This window comes from Rissa tridactyla, chromosome 3, assembly GCF_028500815.1.
Source record: "Rissa tridactyla isolate bRisTri1 chromosome 3, bRisTri1.patW.cur.20221130, whole genome shotgun sequence".
NCBI classification, from domain to species: Eukaryota; Metazoa; Chordata; class Aves; order Charadriiformes; family Laridae; genus Rissa; species Rissa tridactyla.
The window spans coordinates 61,006,026-61,028,078 of record NC_071468.1 but is presented as its reverse complement, the minus strand read 5'-3'; the positions used below and the strand labels follow the sequence as shown (position 1 = coordinate 61,028,078).

At 44.7% G+C, this 22,053-nt stretch overlaps 1 protein-coding gene across 9 annotated transcripts in view; it reads right to left on the bottom strand.

Moving 5' to 3' along the window:
• Positions 1-20,733, bottom strand: part of HIVEP2 (HIVEP zinc finger 2) — a 145,559-nt gene extending 124,826 nt beyond the window's left edge. For 8 of the 9 annotated variants that reach the window (XM_054197057.1, XM_054197056.1, XM_054197055.1 and 5 more), the window contains exon 1: positions 20,597-20,733. The gene's annotated coding sequence lies outside the window, so the exon portion shown is untranslated. Of the gene's footprint in view, positions 1-18,205; positions 18,471-20,596 lie in introns of those variants that run through there. The other variant, XM_054197061.1, reaches the window with a different exon arrangement.
• Positions 20,734-22,053: the final 1,320 nt, after the last annotated feature.

The following is a 22,053-nucleotide window of genomic DNA, read 5'->3' as shown; positions in this document are numbered from 1 at the left end:
TGCTCCATCCTACCCTCCCAGCCTTACAAATCTCAGCTCCTGACGAAACCATGAGGACTTCTCATCCAAAAGAGTATGGGAAATTCAAGTAAAGGACACTCAAACCCTCCTAATTAACCACATCAGTAAACTGCAACCATGCTAATATCGATAGCGTGCACAAAACTTGCAACACTTTAATATGATGCCCCACATAATATTCATTTGTATTAAGAAAATCATGGCGCTGCAGAAAGCACATTACTATTAGCCAGCCAACAACCACTACTGAGTCAAAAGTAATGAGTACTGGAGTCAATAGAAATGGAAAGCATTTGGTGAACTCTATATTTTGTTACAATCATGCAGATTCAGGGAAAGGTCTTTCTCCACCTACAAGATCTTTGTGTCCTTATATGCCACTACCTAGATCCCCAGCTCTAAGCTTCTGCCGTTGTAAGGGTAACACATGACTACATAAAACTACATCAGTTCAGCATGATAAATGAAAATTCTCCTGAAGACTGAAATTTAAGTTTTCCTAAAAAGCAAGTTCTGAAGGATGTTGCACTGACAGCCCAAGAGAAATCCTGCATTTGTTTGGAAAATAAGGACATAATGAAAGCAACACGGCCCACTTCCTTATAGTGCCTTTTCGACATCCCTTGGCCATGACCTGAATGGCTTCGGGTGTGAGAAAATACATGTTTCTGTCTGTGCTTGTTCATCTCTTCTTCTCCGTGCTGAGATTATCAGCAATGGTGCGAGCTACAGAGGCAGCTCACAGAGGTAACTGTTTCTCATTATAACATCTCAGCTCTTGTCTGTACTAACGCATAATCAGCCCCTGTGTACGTGTGCACGTCTGGCAGTATGTAAGAGGAGACCATAAATATCAGCACTCATTTTTAAATATTTGTTGTTAAAAACCAATACAATCTCAAAATACAGTAGTTAATAACCCTACGGCACACCTATTTCACCTATAGATGAAAGGAAGGAAAAATACAGAATTGCTTGGTCAAAATGAGAGGGAGCAGAACAGTTTGACGGGGAATTCATAAGCACTAAACCAATCCTTTCCTAAAAAGTCATTATTTCCACTGCTTTCCTAAAGACCTGTTAATCTCATGCCTTTATTTCCTAATATTATTATTTAATTTTTGTATCCACGCCACCAAAGCAAAAGGTCATCCCAGGCTTAACAACTCAGCATGACTTTGAAGATCAGAACTGAGTAACAGCAGAGAAAATTGTCAAGGAAATATTATTAAAGGAAGATTTAACTTAAAATCAATTGCTTTTATTCTAATGCGTTCATATAACTACTTGCCTTCCCCTTTTGCATAAACTGGTTGCAAAGTCTCTTGAGAGAGAGGACTATTTAGTATATACTTGCCTAATGACCCTATAGGGGCATATTTAAGAGAAGAAAAGAGATTTATATAACACTTTATAGGGGCAATCGCAGCTCATCAACTTATTTTCTTTTACATGTGAAATCAGTCCCATTTAAGAGACTTTTCCCATGTATTATTCTACAGTCCTTTTCCAGAGGAACAACAAGAGGCGGGGGTGGTGGGGGCGGTGAAGGCGGTCAAGAGGGGTGGAATTTGGCATGCATGTATACAAAACCCTCCAAGGACTGCACATGCCTGAGCAAATTCACTCTTCTGCCTGTTAAACATTCCCATCCCAAGACTTTGTTTCAAGACACATCCTCATAAGGAATAGCCTGGACCTCGTCTGTACGGCTGAGAGTACTAACACACAGTATTTAATTTCAAAACCCGGGCATATCCTATTCCGCTAAAGGTTGAGTGCTGCTATTTCTTTGCCTTTCTTGCTTCTCCCTGCTTGCAAGCATCTCGCCAGGCACGATTCGGGTTACGCAACTCCAGCTGGTTAAAAACAGCAGTTATTTAGCTAGGTAGCGCGACAGATTCATGAGGTAAATCCACAACTTGCTTCTTGCAGAGCCCAGACAAAAGCTGCTCCTCAAATAATATGCCTATGCAACATTAAACAAATGAATAAGCAACCGCACCGGCAGTGTTTACATTCAAAGTTAATTAAATCTTTCAAATTCCGGAGACTGTACTCTAGACTGCTCAGTGCCTCTTCTCACACCACAATATGCAAACTCGTTTCATTTTTTATGCAAATATGTTTTATTTTTTTAAAGACTGATCCGTTTCCCCCCCCCGCAACCATTAGAGAATAACAGTTGAACATTGAACCAATCAATTTCACTCGCAAGAACCCTGTATCGCTTTAATGTTTTGGCTGACACTGATGAGACAAAATCCTCCTTCCCGAGTTAGCTGCAAAATGCTTGTGTTTCTTCAATAACCATTCTTACTCATATCCCTGTTTTGGTTACGAAGTGTAAAAGCAGCAGCCGGAGAGGGTTAAACAGGTTTCCCATCAATGCTGTGCAAGAAGCAAGCCTCCGCATTCCAGCAACGCAAAGAAATCTGTTCAGGCCCTGTATATTCAGCATTATTCAGCACTATCGGGACCGTATTCCAGGATCCCTGAATGCCCACCTGGCAGTGTGTCCTCTATATTACGCAAGTGATGTAGTCTCCCCAAGGAAAATCATCACCTGACCATCCTGGTCTTTGCAGCTGAGCTGTATCCAGTGACATGCTCCGTGGAGCAAAGCATGGCCACATAACTGTGTTCTCTTCTCAGTCACTTCTCCAGGGGAGGGGGAAAAAAATAAAATAAAATAAAATAAAAAATTAAACGGCTCGTATTTCTGGCATCACCACCACGGCAGAGCAGTAGGGAGGCGAGGGGGCAGCAGCCATGGGGGCCCTGTGCGAGCACCGGCTGGATGCCGAGCCCAGACCTGAAACTAGGTCTCAGCCTGCTCGACTGCAGGGGAAGGCAGGGAAAAAAAAAAAAAAAAAAAAAAAAGAGAGAGAAAAAAAAAAAGGCAGCACTTTCTCAGAGCAGGAAGAAGGGGAGGCCATGAGCGTTTCCTGTTGTGCAGCTGAAACAAGCAGAGACGTCATTACATTTACACTCCCTCAGGGTGTCAGCAGATTGAGGGCCAAAGTTCAGTCATTTCCAATGCACTGCAAGGAGGGAGGTTTTGGAGGAGAAACCAGCAGTGGCTTTATCGCTAACAGCGTTCTCTGCACTTGCATAGCAAAACAGCTAAGCAGCGTGTTACCAGGCTCAGCTGCAAAGTATCGTATGTGACTAGAAACAATATTTGCTCAGGAGCCATGCTGCTCTTATTTTTCTTGTACAGCTTGTGTAAGAATATTACTGCAATATAGAAATGCACTAAGCTCCCGCTACAGCCCATACTTCTGCAAGGATCTGGAAACCAAGCCTTACATATTTTTGGATCCCATGGAGTAAAACATGTTTTGTGAATGCATTTGGGGCAAAACTGGAGTGTAAAACGACAGATATGGCTGACAACCCAGCAAAGCAAACACAGACGCTTCTTTTAAATTTTGCCCCTGCCTTTCTGAAGCAGATAAAGGCCCAGCTTCAGGAAAAGGGTGAAGGCAGAGGAGTTGTGCAGTGGCATGTGGGAGTTCAGCATTCGGTGACTGATTGTCCCACAGGTTGTCCATCTGACCCTGGGTAAATCATCAGTATACTTGCCTGGCAAGCGCAGGGAGAACCTGGATTGCAGTCCTACCACCATTACTACTTTCTTAAGTTAAACATTAGAAAGACCTTTTTTAATGGAAAGCATTGATAAGAATCCAAACGGAACCATCCAAGGAGGCTTCAGAGTCTCCACCACTGGAGGTTTTAAACAGTAGTCTGAACAACCGCCCATAAGAAATGGTGTGGGTAGACCTGATCCCTGGAAGTGTTCATAGACCAGGCTGGATGAGGCTTTGAGCAACCTGGTCTAGTGGGAGGTGTCCCTGCCCATGGCAGCAGCGTTGGAAGTAGATGTTCTTTAAGATCCCTTCCAACGCAAACCATTCTGTGATCCTCTCCTGGGGCAGGGGGAAGGACAGGCTTACGGTACGCTCTCACTCGTGACACACATTCTAGACCCATTTTTGTTAGTGTCTGAACAGCATGTCAAAATACAGTGATAAATCCAGTCATTCCACAATAAGCATGTCCCAGCAACAACCTCTAGTGTCCAGGACAGTAGACTTTTCCTCTGTACAGTGAATGAGACAGATTGGGTAGCAGTGCTCCACTTGATAGAAGCCGATTTTCAAATAGACAAGTTAATTCAACGAACCTTGACGAAAAAGGTTACAAGGAGTTTGGAAAATGCTTTTCCGGATCCTCATCTCATATTACCATCACTAGCTGAGGAGAAGTATTTTTACCATGTTTTCTGCAATAACCGCCTTGTGGTCACACCAGGAACTGAAACCAGTCTTTCAGCCCTAGTAATTCAGACTATTACAGCTGAAACTAGGGAACCACCAGTCTGTATCTTGGAGTGATAATAAGTTGTACCTTTCATGGGACATACACAAGGCTTAGCAAAACTGCTCATTTTACTAAAAGAAGGTCAGAGATAATTTTTTTAATTATTTATAAACTAAACACTTCGGATATACTGTTAAAAACATATTCTTCTACAAGGATATGAGCTGGTTTGGTTGTTTTCTACCCTTTCCTTTACAGGTAAATTCTTCAAAGACAGCTTATCTTGAAGATTCCCTGCCTAGTCAGCATGAAGAAACCTCTACTGCTTCTTGTTCTGACATTAGCTTGAAGACTTAATCTGAAGGTTGACAGTCTGGCATTAATCATCAGGACTCTTTCCAATAAAAAAAAAGTGGACACATAAGTCTTTGGTGTTGGCAATGACTTGCAGTACACAATACACAATCTGAGGAAGAAAATCTGATTTTAACTCTGCATCAAATCAAAAAGCATTAACTTTACAAAGACAGTTTGGATTAGTTCAATCAGAGTGAAGTCCCTTTAAGGGGACTTTAGGAGGAAGGACCAGAATCTGACCCTTACAAATGTGGGTGCTGTATCAGAATCCAGCCCATATCATACACCGCAATGGGTAGTGACATTCTCCTGAGAGAAGGAAAAAGGGGACGAAACCTTCAAAGTACTGTAAGAACGCTTCCACTGTGCACCACATCCTAAACAACACATAAGAGAGATATTAAATCTTGTGAAATCTGACCATAAAGTACCACACTCACTCAGAACAAGTTTGGTCAACTATTTCTAGCCCCACATCCAAGAATGAAAGAAATGCACCCAAAGTTCGTACTTTTGACGGTACCGAGACAATTGCCGCATGGCACGACCGCGGGACGCGGTCAGGCTGGGTAACCATCCAGCACCGGCACACGGTATCGCAATAGGCATTTTTCATACACGTATGGCTGCCCATTGCAATCCAGCGTCTGTTAAAGAACGCAGAATATAATAAAGAGGAGCAGTGTTTTCACACACCCATCCATGTCCTGAGAGTTAATCTTCAGGTAATTACATCTCACTGTTCAGTTAGCTGAAAAATGGTATTAAACCATCTCTACCATGGTTTGAGGTGAGAAAGTGCCGTATGTTCTCTGCAGTATACTCTGCATCCAAATAACGACCCTAATATTTTTAAGAGCTGTATCTGTTATGTTGGGTTTTTTCACCTAAAGTTCGAAACTTTAGATGAAGGTACAGATGCAACAGGACAGATGCAAACTGTGAACTGGCCTCACTGCCAGTGCCCTTGCTATGCTGATGAAAACATGTGCTTTTCCACCCAAAATAGAAGTTGGCTGCAGTAAGTACAAATACATTTGAAAAACAACTCCTAAGCAAAGTTGGCTACCTACAAAATATTTACAGATTCCCACAAACTCAGTTACACTTTTACCCTTTACAACCCATCTGTGTAATACTTAGAACGAAGCCAGTACATTGTGTCACTTGGGAATTTAAACTACATACAGGGCTTTTGTAATTCTCTCACTTTCATTTGAAGGAACGTTTGAGAAGTGCAAGTGGAAAAGCCATCACCTTGAGATTTTTCGTTGAACTATCTCATCACTAAGGGAACTCTCTCAAGCAACCCTATAAACGGATAATTAAAATATCCTGTGCCACTTTTATGAGGAAAACAAGGCCAATAAAGGTCCAAGCTTCCAAACACCTGACAGCAGATATTATTTATCTTCAAAATATATATGGCAGAAAACTGAAGTGGGTGGGCTTGTTTTTCACTGTGAACCTGGTACCCTGCCTAAATAGGCTGTACATGGGATGTGGCGTGAGGGACTGCCCACTGCTGAAGGACACAATCCAACCACCAGTTAAGTGGTGGCAATCAGAAATTCCTGAAGTATCCCCCATTTTCTGTCTTCTCATCTACTGCTCTCGGCTGCCCCATGCCGTGCTCTCCTGCCCCAGGAGGACTCTGCCACCAGCACCAGTCTCTCCTCCCACGTACCTCAGGGGGTCTCCAGACACGAGGACACTCAGCCACCTCTTTAGAAGCTACTGGAAAAACACTACTGCGATTATGTGGAAAGGATCTGGTTTAGGATGAAAACATAAACCTTAAATTTCAAGTGAGATTAACCCATCCATTGCAGGTGTGGGCAAGTGTCCATAGACACAGTATGAGAGCATATATGTGTGTGTACACATATGTACACACATACTCATGTATGTGCGTGTGTATATGCATAAAATAATATATCTGTACATGTGCATATATAATAATATATATATACACACATAGAAAAGAAAAGTTAACATATGAAAGTGATTTGGCTAAGAGGAACCAAAACCCTGGGACTGTAACTATCTTTTATAAGTAACAGCTTAGGGAGATCCTTCGGACAAAACACATTAAGTCCTGGAAGCTAAGTCGGGGAAAAGGCAAGCCTTTATTGTGGGGCTTGCTCGAGTATTTTTATTTTCTTTCAAATGTCTAATAAAGACAAAGTAGAGCTGAAACCCATGTTTAAGAACCTGCAGTTTTCAACAATAGGTAACCCAATTTCAAGAAACCAAAAGCAATTGCTAAAATATTTATTGAAATTGCTTTCATGGAAACAATGAGAAAACACTATAAAAATGTTAAAAATATTAAATCAACTTGACTGCTTCTGTATCTCATGAATTCAACAAGATCCTAGGCAACAATAATATTTAGAATAAATATTTTTCTTATGGGAATAGCATTTTCACTCAAATTGACCAGATGATAGCAATTAAAAAAACAAAGATTAGATACAGAAAACACATCTACTGATTTAAAAATGAAACTGTACTCCAGTGAGTACAAAGCTTGTCTAAGAAGACATTTACTTTTCCTTTCAAAGATCTTCTTCCATCGGCTTTTTTCCCTTACAGTATTGGGAACTAATTTCAATCCAAATGACGAAAATCTGTTCACTAAAACTTCAGAAAGCACACACTACTCAGTGTAAAATACTGCACGCATACACAAGCATAAAGATTGATATATCAAAGGCAAATTCAATACCAATTCCAAGTTCTGCACTTAAGCTATATGCCCACTTTAAAAAAAAAAAAGGGGGGGGGGAAGACAAACAGCGAAATAAATAAATAGAAGTCGGTGATACAAAAATACAGTAACTTTCTACGTAATATACCATCTGTTCCACCAGAAAACCATGCTGCAGCAAGCCACAGGGGCTACAGCTATGAAAAGCCCTTGTAGAAGAGCCAAGCGCTGCAATGAGCAGTTTCAGAAGCTGTGGAAAGTTGTACCAGCCACCCCAGTAAGGTGGCGGCTCAGTGGCAGCTCACTGTCCCCCTGTCCCGCAGGCTGGGGGGGTACCCCGGCTGCCATCACATCCTCAAGAGAGTTCCCCAGATCTTGCAAGCCCAGGGTCAGAAGTTCACAGCCTACCAGTAAAGCCGGGCAGCGCTGAGGAGCAAGGGTGAGTTGTTTGAGGTTGTGGTGTTTTGCCACGGCTTTTTACGGGAAAGTTTGGTCTCCAGAGTTACAGACACAGTAAACTGGATTTCCCCAACTCCTCCACAGACCACACCTCCGTGGATGCTACTCCCTGCTCTTCTACTACCAATCTGGTATCTGCACACAAAAATAGCTTCCGGAACATGGGAATGAGCACCCTGGTACGCCTGCTACCCTAGAGGCTCATTAAAAAGCGGAGCCGCTGTTGCATGCCAGATGCTTGCTCACTGCTGTGTGCCTTACAGCAAGCCAAGCGTGAGTCTTACAGCCACTTGGGCAAAGAGGCAGGCAGGAGAGTCCCAGATCAAAGAAGTACTAAGGGGTGCTCTGTTATGGTTAGGAAGGCCAATTAAGGTGTGCAACCCTCTCCTTCCAGCTGGCAAAGCCTCAGGTACTTGGGATTATGTAGTAAGAATTTACTTCTGCCGCTTCTATTATTATTCATTAGGTGTATGTTAAAAAGGTATCCTACCTTTTCCAGCCTTTGGTTGCAATATCACACCAAATACAGGCTTTAGGGCAAGGCCTGAGTTCTTTAAACCATGCTTGTAAAGGCTTTGCTTTTGCTCTCCATCACCATCTCCGGAACAAACGATGGAATTGCAGAACCCTGGGCAATTAGGAGACCATACCTGGACTGGAGGGAATTCATGAGCCAACACATTATCATAGCTCTCATTAATAAAATAATAAACTGTGCAATTACAGTGGGTTGTACACATACCTCAGGGTATGCAGCAAGGCACAAATTTAGAAATGGAATGTTTCCAACAACCAACAACAACTTAAACAGGCAAGGATCCTTATCAAACAATTAGGTTACTCAAGAACTACTCCAATAACTGGCCCTTTTTGCCCAAGGTTACGCATTCTAAAATCACGTCATAAGCTTTGGTTGATCTGGGCTTTTTCCTCTTTGTTCTTTTTATTTTGTTTGTAGTATTTAAAAAAAGAAAATAGCTCATTTCCCCTCTAATCAACCCATCAGGTGCAAGAGTCTTTCAAAATTACATCTGAAAACGGGAAAGTGCAAAGAGAAACCCAGTTATCAGTGATAAGGCACTTCAGTTTGGTGCTACTGAGCTTCAGCTGGAGAACTAGATACATAGGACAGGTAGGTTACACTAGAATGAAATATCACACTAGAACCTTGCAAACCTATTGTAAGTATTGTTTTCCTGTGTCTTTTTTACGCTGAATTGCACCAGACGCAGGAAAAAAAAAAATCTATGAAATTACACCACTTGAAACAAGAAGGTATCAGACCTCATTTAAAAAAAAAATACATAAAAAAAATACCAAAATGACATCATGCACAAACTGAAATGAAATGCAAGTTTCTCACATCTTAACCAGCAGTTCCAAACTCAGATAATGGGATTTCACAGGGGAAAGAAGCATACCATGCAGCTAAGGTACAGTCCAGGCTGCAAGCTCACAAACTCTGCTGGAACTACAATGGCCTCAGGAACCCAGCAAGTTCCTTTCTCTGATGGGTTATAACGAAAAAAAAAAAAGATAAAACCGCAGCTCTAAGCCACTGTCAGTTCCAACACTTGTACCCAAGACTTCACACATTTTATATTCAAATCACAATGAAAGCACCTTGGGGTAGATAATATATCTTTACTCTTTCTTTCCAAATTACCTTATACCATCTGGCAATGTAACAATCATTTCTGTTGAGAGCGCCTTTTGTTTTATATCTTCTCTCCCTGAAGTATCCAGAGGCTGTTTCCATGTAGACAGTTTTTCCAATATTCTCACCTAGTGTTACCATACCCAATGAAGACCAAACCTCACATCCTGGGGGTTTCCATTTATAGTCCGAGACAGCCACAAGGAGCACTATTTCAGCAGTACAACTCCTATCTACAGCTGATGGCAAAATCCCAGCCTCATGGAAAAAAAAAAATAAAAATCCGTAACAACTTGCCATTCCACACTTTTACTGAAGTCAGGATTTGATCCAAAATGACGGAGTTTTCATTTTATTCACAAGAGACGAGGCAGTTCACACGGTAACACAAGCTGTGGCGAGCACAGCTTGGTGTCATCTTCTCAGCTCTGAGGCACCAATTAGAAAATTGTGAGATGAGGGCAAGATGGTTTTGTGCTTGACACCAGAGAAAGTGAAGGTCAAGCAACAAGATAACAAGTCTTGTCATAAAAACCACTTTCATTGAGGCATCTTTCCTTTACATAATCTATTTACACAGGTAGTCTGTTCATGGGTTGATTTTCTGGTCACATTTCTACAGCCATGAGACCTGGCACCACTAGTTCAGCCATGACGCTGAAGTGTGTGTCCTGCCAGAGCGGTGAGGGTTAATGAGCACCACGCACAGGTTGACCACCATGACCCACCAATAACAGGGCCTCAGAAACCATCCTTGAACCTTCTGACTAGCCTAAGAGTGATACGATTACGTCCTTCAGAAAGAAGAGGATGTAAAAGGAATTCAAACTGCTTCAACTTAGAAGGCAAACATCTTCAGGGTCCAACAAGACACAACCTTGACTGAATCAGGCACAGGCAATAAAATGGACCACGCTCGGTGACTGACTCTGCTGGCATCAACGTTATCAGCAATGTACCAGGAACAGTGAGTAACACCTTAGAAAGATCACCTGGGCAGGTTCTGATACCCATTGCACCACACTGAAACCACAGCAGTTCATCATAGAGAACCAATATGATTTTTTTTTTACCTGTTTAATAAATATATGCATCTATATACACGCTTGTGAAATAAATGCTAATACTCACACATAAACACTGCAAATGATTTTATTTATTTAAAATATTTTCTTTGATATTTAAATAATAGCAGAAGTTGAACCTGCGTTGAATCTAGGACAAATCTTCCTCTCAGTGACAAACAAGCCAGACCTGCAACCATGAGCTCTCATGAAGTTATTTCAGGTATACTGTATTGCGGAGGAAGGAGACAGAACATGACTGGAGGCAAAAGCTATGATCACATAAATGTACATGCATGCTTAAATATTTTTTTCACGCAATATAGCAAAACCCTTCAATTTTCTGGTGTAATCTGTATATTTTTATGGGGAAACATCAAAGCACGAGCCAAAAAATGCATTTTTGGCTGCGATAAAAACACAGGTGCAATCCCATCATCTGGATGTGACACTGAATTATGTAACGAAACTGGTAAGCATGGCTCTCTATTTTCTAGTGTGTGAGCCTGTAAATAGTCCCAAAACCTATTTATTACACTCTTCGCTTGCCAGACAACCCACTTGACTGAGAAAGAGCTAGTCAAAATTGGTTTCATTTATTCCCCTGCTTGCTAGTTAAGTGGGTTGAACTATTGACCAGGATCAAATGATACTGCAACTAAATTAAATCAAAACAGTGCATAAGCAAATGTAAAGAGAAATACCTGCAAGCATTGAGCAAGATAAGAAGGCATTGTATTTTCTGTGTAAATTATCTGCGGAGCTGTCAAACAACAGAAGTTAGACGATGCCACCACTGAATCCAAGCTGGTACCTTCTATCGCATCTTGCTTACTCATCAAGATGTGCTTGTACGACTTGCGACTGTACAGGGATTTTAAAGGCTGTAGTACTAAAATTCTTTAGATTGAGGACTTAATGTTAGAGGGAGACTTGATCTGATAAAAATAACTTCTTGTAGGCAATTATAATCCACTGTCAGTCACAAACTTTCCCTTCCCATCTTATCTTCCCCTCTAGGCCTCATTCTCAACCAGCATACATCCGAAAATGTGTATTTAGCATCCTCGTTTTCTTCTTTAATTACTAAGGCTGTGAGAGAGAGAGAAAGAAAACTAAAAGGTTTCTCTCATAGTCACTCCATTTGTGGAAAATATGCTGCACTGAAGCTTTGGAGAGGTGTGCATAAAGGAACTCCATCATCCCATGTGTCTTTCTCTTTCCTGCCATGCAGAGGGTGATCTGGGGAGCAAGGGAAGGAAAGTCAGGGTATATCTACTGAAAGCTACTTTGCTGCTACTACAGAAAAACAAGCAAAGGCCCTAGACACATCACTACAGAGCATCACATAGAGGACACAGACCAAAACTAAAGCAGAGATTCTTCTTGTACACTTATCTTACAAGTGAATGTGCCAGACCAACCTGCCATCATGGCAGGCTCAGGTTTATCAGCTCTAGATGCTGAAATCTGTATAACCCAGAAGCAAAACAAGCATTACCAAGATGGTGTATAAATGCACCTTGTCCTTGCTCCAGAAGAGGAGCTTTGGAGGATCTGATATGCTTCCACTTCCTTGTCTATGACTTTCTCAGCTCTCTGACAAGCCTGTTCACAAGAGCAACATACAGACTGATGAATTTTTCTCCACAAAGAGATCGCTAATTTAATGGAATCACTGAACAGCTACATGGTAACAGTTTTCAACTATTAGTGAGCTGAGCTAAAAACAAAGCAGAGAAAATGAAGGTACTATATGTAATCCTTTTGACTCCTGAAATTTTGCAGACCAAAGTCCTGTCAGTAACAAATCAGACCAAAGGAAGGTGCTGTGGGAACCTTCATACCATTATGTATCAGTTCCAATTTACAACTTTACTCCTTTACAAAAACATAACTGACTCTAAACTGCCCTACCGATTACTCCAAATTATGTAGTAGTTTTACTAATGCATGGCTGACTATGAAGTTTTTCACCAATAATTAACTTTAGCCACTACAATAGATTAGGTCAAAGATGAGTGCAATTTCTCTATTTTTTTTGTTTAGTAATTAAATAAATCAGAGATTAAAAAACTAAAAAAGATGTGAACAATATGTAACAACGTGTATCAAACATGACAGGTAACTTACTGGAGTAACTTTATTGCCTTCTCCACCCCAACGTTTTGCCACCACACCAGCCTACTGCAGAGGGAGCAACGCTAGTTTGGCATCACTCTAGCTCTAAAACAAACACCTTCCTGTGAGTTTGTACTTCACTAACATCACGTTAACATCACTAACATCATTTCCTACTCAAGCATATTATATAAATGACTGATACCCTTACACTTACCACAAATTTCTTCAGATGTATTAGTAACATCTTGCTAAGCCTGCAGTGAAATTCAACTGTACCTCACAAAATTAAATACGTGTAGCTTTATCCACTATTTAAGTCTTAAGAAAACAAAGATTCCAGCCAAGCAGCACTGTGAAAATATCCACCAACTTTTAAAGGAATTTTGCTAGAATTGTAGGACCAATCACAAAATAATGGAACAGGCTGCTAGTTCATTTGACACAATTTTCGTAAGAATGTTGGAAGTAATTATATTCACATGGCTTTGCAGAGATTTTGAAATAAAATCTCTTTAAGATCCTAGTACCACAGCCTCTCCTGGCGACCAAAACAGACTGTCATGTCAAAATTAGTCTACCTTGCTACAGAAGACCATGAATTGTACTCGACTCTCTCTTCTACAACATTAACAAAATAGTTTTAGAAATTCAAATCTCAAGATGACTCAGTGTTCACAGGTGTCACAGAGGACTCGGTTAAACACTGACAGCACGCACAGATGTCAGTTAACCAGGAGCCTGCATTACTCTCTAGAGCATCTCTTTTTCGCTGCTAATGCTTGTACAGAGAGAAATAAAATCACTCTCAAACCCCGCATACATTGACAAGAGTTAGAGCAAATAAAGATAACTGAACTATTTTAGCTGTCTTTGAAAGACAAAGAAGGAACGTGAAACTCCACATACTTTTAGGAGTTTTGTGAACAGACTACACTTGAACTACAGTCAGCGATGAAGACTGCTAATAGATGCCAGCAACTTAGTCTCTGTTGAATACTGACTTTGGTCTAAACTAAATAGTTTTTGCTCTAACTAAATAGTGTCATGTCTTGTTGTCAAGGAAGGGTAACCCCAGTTATAATTCCATGCTCTTCGTTCTTGACACACTACATGTGTTTTGTTTTAATGCAACCACAAATACAAAATACGTAACTACAGAGATTGGGCCATTTATCTTATTTAAACAAAAAAACCCCCACCAATATGCAAGAAAACCCCACTGTCTAATAAGACTAAGTCTGATCATCCTCATCCTGCCCCATTAGATTTTTTTAAACATACAGCTCCCTTATGCTCAAGCACAGATGTTACTCTATGGGAAAACTGCTCATTAAATAATATTATTTCAACAAAACTAAGCATTCTGCTCTACTAAATTCTCTGAGATTATATCGTGTCCTACAACAGGTAATTGAATATTTCAGCTTTTAAAATTGCTTATTAGAAAACACCTAGCATTAGTCCATATTCATAAAACAGTTGATAAGGAGTGCACCCAAGCTCTGCCAGTCCTCCACCAAGCCCAGCGGAGGAAAATTCCAGGCACACCACTAGGGTTTGGGGAAGATTAAGTCAACCCAGTCAGGTCAGCAGCAATACTAACCTCTGTAGTCAAAAGAGTCTAAACTTTGCTGTAAATTGCAGAAAATAATGTGGAGGGGGTTCTGCTTTTTTTTTTTCCATGAACATTTTCTTATGGAGAGGGTCAAACCCTACTTTACTGCATTACATTTAAAATGTCACCTGACACTGTAATTTCAATTCCCTTTAGCTCCTCTAGTTTTCGCTTTTCTATTAAATTGAACTACACATGCAAATTACCTAACTGCTTTCCTTTGTACGGAATATCCGATAAACCACCATCTAAAAAAGAAACTCTGTAGCAATCAAACCTTGAGTTCCTCCTGTATGACACAACAGCAATCAAAGTGTGCCTTTCAAAAAATACTGCACGTGCTTTTTTTCCTCCCTTTGGCAGCTTACATAAAGCAGAGATTTTAGCAACAGCTGCAGTAGTTTATTACAACTTACCTAAGTTGCAATTAAGTGAACTTGCATTTTTAAGAACAGAGATATTCGTTACTTTTTTTTGTGTGCAGGCTGAGATTTGTTGTATATTACAGTTGCATTTTTCAGACTCTGTAAGTATATTAGGACAGAACTGTCAATCACAAGAAAAAAACCAAAACAATAAAATAATTTTCTGTTAAACACAAATTGAGGTGCAACAAAAACTCATGTGTGCATGAAGTGGCCATAAACCCATTACCAACAACATTATTACATTACTTATGGTTTCTATGTAATTTTTAGAAAGGACTTTTCTGTTGAGACCAAGTCTACACTAACAGAGGTAGAATGTACATAAACAAACTCAGAAAAATTGATATAATCACTATACAAACTAGTCATATCAGTGTAACCATGTACCAGGGGAATTTATATCAGATAATTACATCCACATTGGTACCCTGTATTACTTTAAGAATATTACCATCCAAGTGGCACGTTTTTTGGTAGGTACGCTCTGAGATGCCCCATCCAGAGAAAGTGGAGAAAAAAACCCCAAACAAGTATAGGTCTTTGCCTACTCATATATAAATCTATGAAAAAGTAAAAGGCAATATTCTGTTTCAAGAAACAGTAAAAAAGGCATGCCCAGGGCAGAACAAGGAAACACAGAAACACGGGCAATGTTGTGACCATAAACAGTTGTGGTCCACGCTCCGCTGCTATTACCCTGGCATACAGAGAAGAGAGAGCGACCGCTTTGCGGATGTACAAAATGTGCCTGAAAGACAAATGAAAATAAAAACCCAGAATATCCACAAAATTTCCTCAGAGCAACAAGAAACGCTTATGTTTAGACCATATTAATGATGGTGAGAAATTAATCACAAGACAATAAAAAAAAAAGCAAGAGACTTTTAATTTGACAGGCAAAGTTGCATATGATACTTGTACGTCTTCTGATTATTTCACCCCGGGGATTTGGAAACACCGCATCAGACTGTTTCCCATACCCGTACCCTCTCACCCCTTTTCCATGCTCATAGCTTTGGGAGAGAGATTTCTGGGGACAAATCTTACCAGGGGGAATCTACTACAAATAAGTGGTTAGGGCAAGTCAATTGTTTAATTTCTGAAGAAAAGTTTAGACTGCTAAAATAAGAGGTATGCGGTGCCTCCCACTTGCTATTTCGGTAAAAAAACCCACGAATCAGATGGTTCCAGAGATTAACATATTCTTTAAGTGCACTGATGATTTCTTAAGGTCCAAGTAGGGTCTCGCTAGTTGGTTATCATGGAAAAACTTCTAATGCTTCTATTTACAATTGACTTTTGCTCTCAGGCTGTCAGACCAGCACTTTTACAAGTCCTAATTTCACTTGAGAATGAAAAATATGGCCCCAATGAATTGCTTTTTAATATTTCCTGCTGAAATAGAACAGTTGTTGCAAAGTCTTATAAAAAAATATTTAAGCCCCAAAAAGAGAAACAAAACTGTACAAAGCTGCTATTTCCTATTAAGATGGCACAGCCAGCTTGAAATTTTCATTCTTCTGTGATAACTCTGTCCTATTTTAATTAAAGGTAGCATCCAAAATTACTGAATGAAACATGTGAAAAATACTATTCTCCATTTTCCATCTAGCTTACGCTTCCCCTTGCTGTTTCTTCACTTCTTCAAGAACTGCTAGATAGTTCCTTCTACTGAAGGAAAAAAACCTCGCAGTTAAATTACAGAAGAAAACCAAATAACTTCAAAAATAGTTATTTTAATCTGTAACATACCAATTCAGAGACACTGTTTAAGAAATCTGTTAAGAAAAAATAACCTGCCTCTTTAAATAAAAGAATTTTAGAAGCAGTTTCCTCATAACTTGTCGGACCTTTTTCAAATAATGAAGGTATGCAGCCTCTACACTCAACACTTCTGTGGAGCTCCCAAGAGTATTAGTAATTAACTCTTGCTGAAGACTTTAAGCCAACAGATCTAATAATAATTATGCATTCCTCCTTCTAGGAGGACCAATAATTTAAAACCACATACTGTCAGGTTCACCTCTTCTCAATGACTGAGGTAAGACAGATAAAATATTTTCCTCTCCTTACCCTGTGTGAAGGCCATTGACATGAAGAACCAACTTTTGCTGGGCCTGGTTTATGTTAGGACCTAGGACTGGCAGAGAAAGTTAGTACTCAGCTCTGGCAATTTACCTGGAATTCTTATGCAGAATCAAGTAAGAAAGACATGGAAGTAGCACTTGCTGAGCTCTACTTACAGAGCTGGATGGATCACTATCAGTATAACTGATCACAGCTTATTACAAAGCCCCACCATACTCAAATTTGGGAGACAGCTCGCTGTATTTCGTAATACGAGTCACATAACTGTGACTTGTACACTCTACAGTAATACTCTCAAATGACAAGCATTTTTCTCTTTGGTGGGTAAGTATTGCAATATTTCGCTAGGTAAACCACTTCTGCTAGACACAAAGCTGCTACATTCCCACTACCTTACCCAATATGGTTAAATTTCAAAAGTAGTAACTGCCCCTGCTGATGACTCAAAAACGATGAGGACAGGGACATGCAAAATGGTACTCATTACTTTCACTTTTGTTTAAATCCAACTCACCTTAATTCTTTTAAAAACAAGCACCTAAATAAATGAATAAGCAAAGAAGTTTGGCAAAATGCTCAACAATAAAAGTCTTGCTTTGAAAACCTCCAGTTTAGCTAAAAACATGCAGACCAGTGTCATAAGTTTATTCATGTAACTGAGTCCAGCCAATGGCATTAGAAATAGTTAAAAAGTCAAAAAAGAATGGCCTTGTAGGGTGCCACCACATAAACTAAACATGATATACTGCCAAACACTCAAGCAGACACATGTACCATTATTCAGCAAGGACCACATGAATGCATATGGCTCTCTGTTTTGTCTTCATAGTAACAAGAAGGTTTGTAAACAGATCTCACATATGAGGCAATCTAGTCACTTGAGAATCTAAAAATCTGCCTTTGTAAAGAAGTGTTCTGCACTGTTGCCACACAATTGGACTTAGATACACAATTAAAAGTCCTCTACATTTGCGCTTTGGGACAAGTGCTGCGCTGTTTTATTCCGATCCCTAGCAGCGATGTTTTAACATGCTACCTCAGCCAGGATGTATATGCCTGCTATGCCAAATAGCCATTGGAAAATAACGTCAACACAATAGCCTACAAAACATTAAAAATTTGGACTGTTCCATCAACAAAAGTAATGATACCCTGACTTTGTAGGATACCACTGCTGCCTTTGCACAGCTGAAAACCACAGTAACCTTACATGTATTTACAGATGACAGTAACAACTTTTTAAAACTCATATGGAAAAAACCCTCTCAGCCTAATCTACAACACTAACATTTTTTTTTTAAATGAGGCAAAGCAAAAAAAATCATGAAGAAAGTTTCAGATAATTCGTACCTGCAGTTTCAGAAGTATCTCCTGCCTGGAAGGATAAGGAAAGATTTAACATCTAACCGTAAATAAATACAACTCCCAGGTTACAGGGCATCTATCTCAATATGTCCACATGCTGCAAACCTAAGAGGCAAAGACTCTCCTATCTTTAAAAACAGATGCACATTTTTAGCACGTCTGCGTATCATTTTCACTATCAAAATACTGAGGATTCTGCACTGCGTCCTCATAACCTGAGAGGCAAATCCCTCTGGTAGTCAGTGGTAATTCACAACAACAACAAAAGAATTTAAAAACTGGGCCCGCTGTACCTTGTCAGACCAGTAGTTCTTTCTATTTAGTAATTACTGTAATTACTCGGTGTCCCCAGAACTAATGACGACCGGAGCCCCCTTGTGCTGGGAGCTGCAGGCACAGCTCCGCGCAGCAGAGACACAGACCTGGCGATTAATGGTCTGCTTTTTCCCACCACGACCACTTGATTCGCTTCTTTCATAGTTCTTTAATAATTCACACTTTAGATCTATTCGCGAGGGGGGAGGAGGGAATAGATCTAACACCTCTGACTAAGTAGGCGTAAAATGTTTTCTGTATTATTTAATAACATACAAAACCAGACAGGCTTTATATTAAAGCTAACTTCATTTCAAAACGCGAGAAGGGAAACTGTCTACCAAAATATTCCTGCTGAAACTCATTAGTATTTCTATTAGTTTAATTCAAAAGCATATTCAAGAATTATTGTAATAAAAAAAAAAACACTGAGCAGAAGTTTAATTTCTGCAATTACCATCCGAAAGAGGGGAAAAAAAAAAAAAAAAAACAAAAAACAAACTCAAAATAACGTCTGACCATTACTGCCAACTAATAAGAAAAACAGAGAACCCTTTTTCTGGGAAATTAAGCTCGGAGGACGTTTATCGTTGTCCTGGGGCAAGCCGCGGCCGCCTGCCCGCGGAGACAAGGCGGGCTGGCCGCCGGCCGGACAGAGACCCGTGGGCCCGGCGGCCTGAGGCGGCGGCGGCGGCTGCGCCTCCCGCCGGCTTCCCCCCCCGCCGCCCGACAGCTCCGCGGGGCAACACCTGGAGCAGCGACGGCGTCTCCCTCCCCTCCGCGGCCGGGAGGGGAAGGCCGTGCCGCCTGCCAACCCCCCCTCCCCGGGGGGAGGTCGGGGCGGGCTGAAGGGGCACGACCCGGGCTAAACCGGGGCTTCCCCACCCTCGGCCATGCCGCGGGAAAGCGGCGGGACGCAACATCCCTGCCCGCCGCGCCGCCGGCCTGAGGTGCCGCTTACATAATCCCCGCCGGCTGCACGCGCGCCCCGCGTTACATAAGGGACCGTGCCCCCACCAGCCCCCACGGCAGCCCCGCCGCCGGCCGGGCGGGCGGAGGGAAGGGAGGGAGGGCGGGCCGCGGCGGCCCCGGCCGAGCCCCTCGTTAACCCCCTTCCTGTGGCGTTTACACGTCATGGAACATTCCCGGAACGGGCCAACGTCCCACCCACTTCAGGGAACAGTCACCGCGGCGCGGCGCAGCGCGCACACACGCACCCCCGGCCCGGCGGCGGGTCTTCCCGTACACACGCACACCAGACCCCTGTGGGGGCATGCCGGCGGCCGGAGACACCACCAACACCAACCACCCCCCCGCCTCATCCCCCCCGGCGCCCTGCCCGCCGCCGCGCCGGGTGGCCCCGGGCGCCCCCCCCCGCCCCCGCCTCTCTTGTTCTCCCCCCGCAGGGCACCGGAGGCCGCGGAGAGAGCCTGGTCGGGGCGGCCCCCCCGCGGGCGCCTCTCCCCGGCGGTGACCATGCCCATTGCCCGCCGCGGGAGGGGATTACGCAAGGCAGCCTGCTCCTCATCTGCATACACTTACAGGCTGGGTATTCCCCACATTTCCTAACGGCGTGTCACCGACAAAGGCCTGTCCCCGGCCCCGGCCCCCTCTTGCGCCGGCTCAGCAGGGCGCCCGGCCGGGAGAAGGGCCGCCGGCCGTGACGCCCCAGGGGATGGTGCCGGTGACTGCCGGCGGCCAGCCGCCGCCACGGAGGTGACTTACCGGTCCGGCGGTTTTACAGCCCCGCCGGCTTCCCCCGCTGGCGCCCTCCCGCCGCCTGCCCTCCATTTACCCCTGCAGCCCCAAGGGCCGGCGGCGGCACACGGAGCGCCGGCTTCAGACACCCCCACCACCCCTCCCGGTTCGGCAAGCGCCCTCTCCGCCGCGGCCCGACCGCCAGCCCCGCACCCGAGCCCCGCCGCCGGCGTGCCCCCCGCCGCCGGCAGCCGCCCCCCGCCGGCGGCGCGGCTGTCAGCTGGTGCCGGTGACAGGGGACGAGCGGCGGGCAGGCGGCGGGCAGGGAGGAGGGGGCTGCCCGCAGCAGCCGCTGCTGCTCACCTGGAAAGTCACCGAGGAGGAGGAAAGAAGAAGGGAGGGAAGGGAGCCCTCCCGGTGCCCTTGTTGTTGTTGTTGCTGCTGCTGATCCCGCCGGGCGCTCTTGTCGCTCCTTTGCTAAGGGCTTGCCTGGAGCGAGGTGGCTCGCGGTGCTTCTTTAGATATAACGACAGACAGACAGAGATATTCCAGCGGCCGAGGGGCGCCCGTTTCACGCACTGATCTTAAGGCAGGTCATTTCTCTCCCTCTTTTTTTTTTGGGGGGGGGGGTAGTGTGTGGGGGGGAAGGCTCATCACCATCACCCTGACAGTAGCGGAGGGGCTGGTGTTGCACGGGGGAGAGAGAGAGGCGGAGGCCCGGGAGCCGCAGCCCGCCCCGGCGGCGGCGGGAGGGAGGGAGGGAGGGGAGGGAAGAGAAGGGAGGGCGGGCGGGATCGCCGGGCGCTGCAGGCGGATCCGCCGGGGCTATTCCTGGCACCACTTCCCAGAACCAGAAGTTACGGGGCGGTGAAGCGGGGAGGGAGGGAGGGAGCGAGCGCGGGGAGCGCGCGCCACCGCCCGTGACGTCACCGGGTTCCCCCCGCGCCGCGCCGCGCCGGCGGGGGAAGCGCAGCGGGGGCGCGACCGGCAGTGCCCGGACGCGGGGTGATGGGCGCTGCCCGCCCCGGCCTCCCGGTGCGTGTGTGAGGCGGCGAGGGAGGGAGGGAGGGAGGGAGGAGGCAGGGCTTCGGGAGGGCGAAGCCGCGGCCTCTCCCCGCCGGCGGCGGCGACCGACGTTCCCCCTTCCCCCGCCCGCCGAGGGAACTCCCAGGAGAGCCGGTCCCGACTCGCCGCGGCCGGAGAGTTTCCTCCCAGGACGCGGAATCCTCCCGTCCGCTCCCTCCACTTCCTCTGCTTCCCTCCGCTCCCTCGCTCCTGCCCGGTCAGGGTCACGTTATCTGCCGGGGAGAACAATACACCGGCCGCGGCTTCCCTGTCGCCGGGCCGCCCGCCCCGGCTTCGCAACCTGCCCCCCGCCGCCGCCTCCGCAACGGGGGACACGGCTCTGCCCACTACCCCCCCCCGCTCATCACCCGACGCGCCGCCTTTTCACAGGGGCACGGCAGGGGAGCGACGAGGGCGCTCCAGCCGCTCCCCCGCGCTCTGCCGCGGACAACACGCGTTTATTTCAACAGCCGCTCGCCGCCGGCGAAGCGCCTTCCCCGGGAGCGGCCGGTGCCGGCCAGGGTCCAGGACCCCGCCGTCGCCCTCCTGGCTGGGGGCGGCCGCGGCCACCTCACGCCGGCTAACGGCCGCCCGGGGCTCGCGCCCCCGCTTCCCCCCGCCGCTGACGGCACCGCCCCGCAGCCAATGAGCGCCCGTAACGTCCGGCGGCGGGGCGGAGCCCGGCCCCGTCTCCCGCAGCCGCCGCCGCCACCCGGAGCCGGCCCCGGGGCAGGGGCGCCGCGGGGGGAACACCC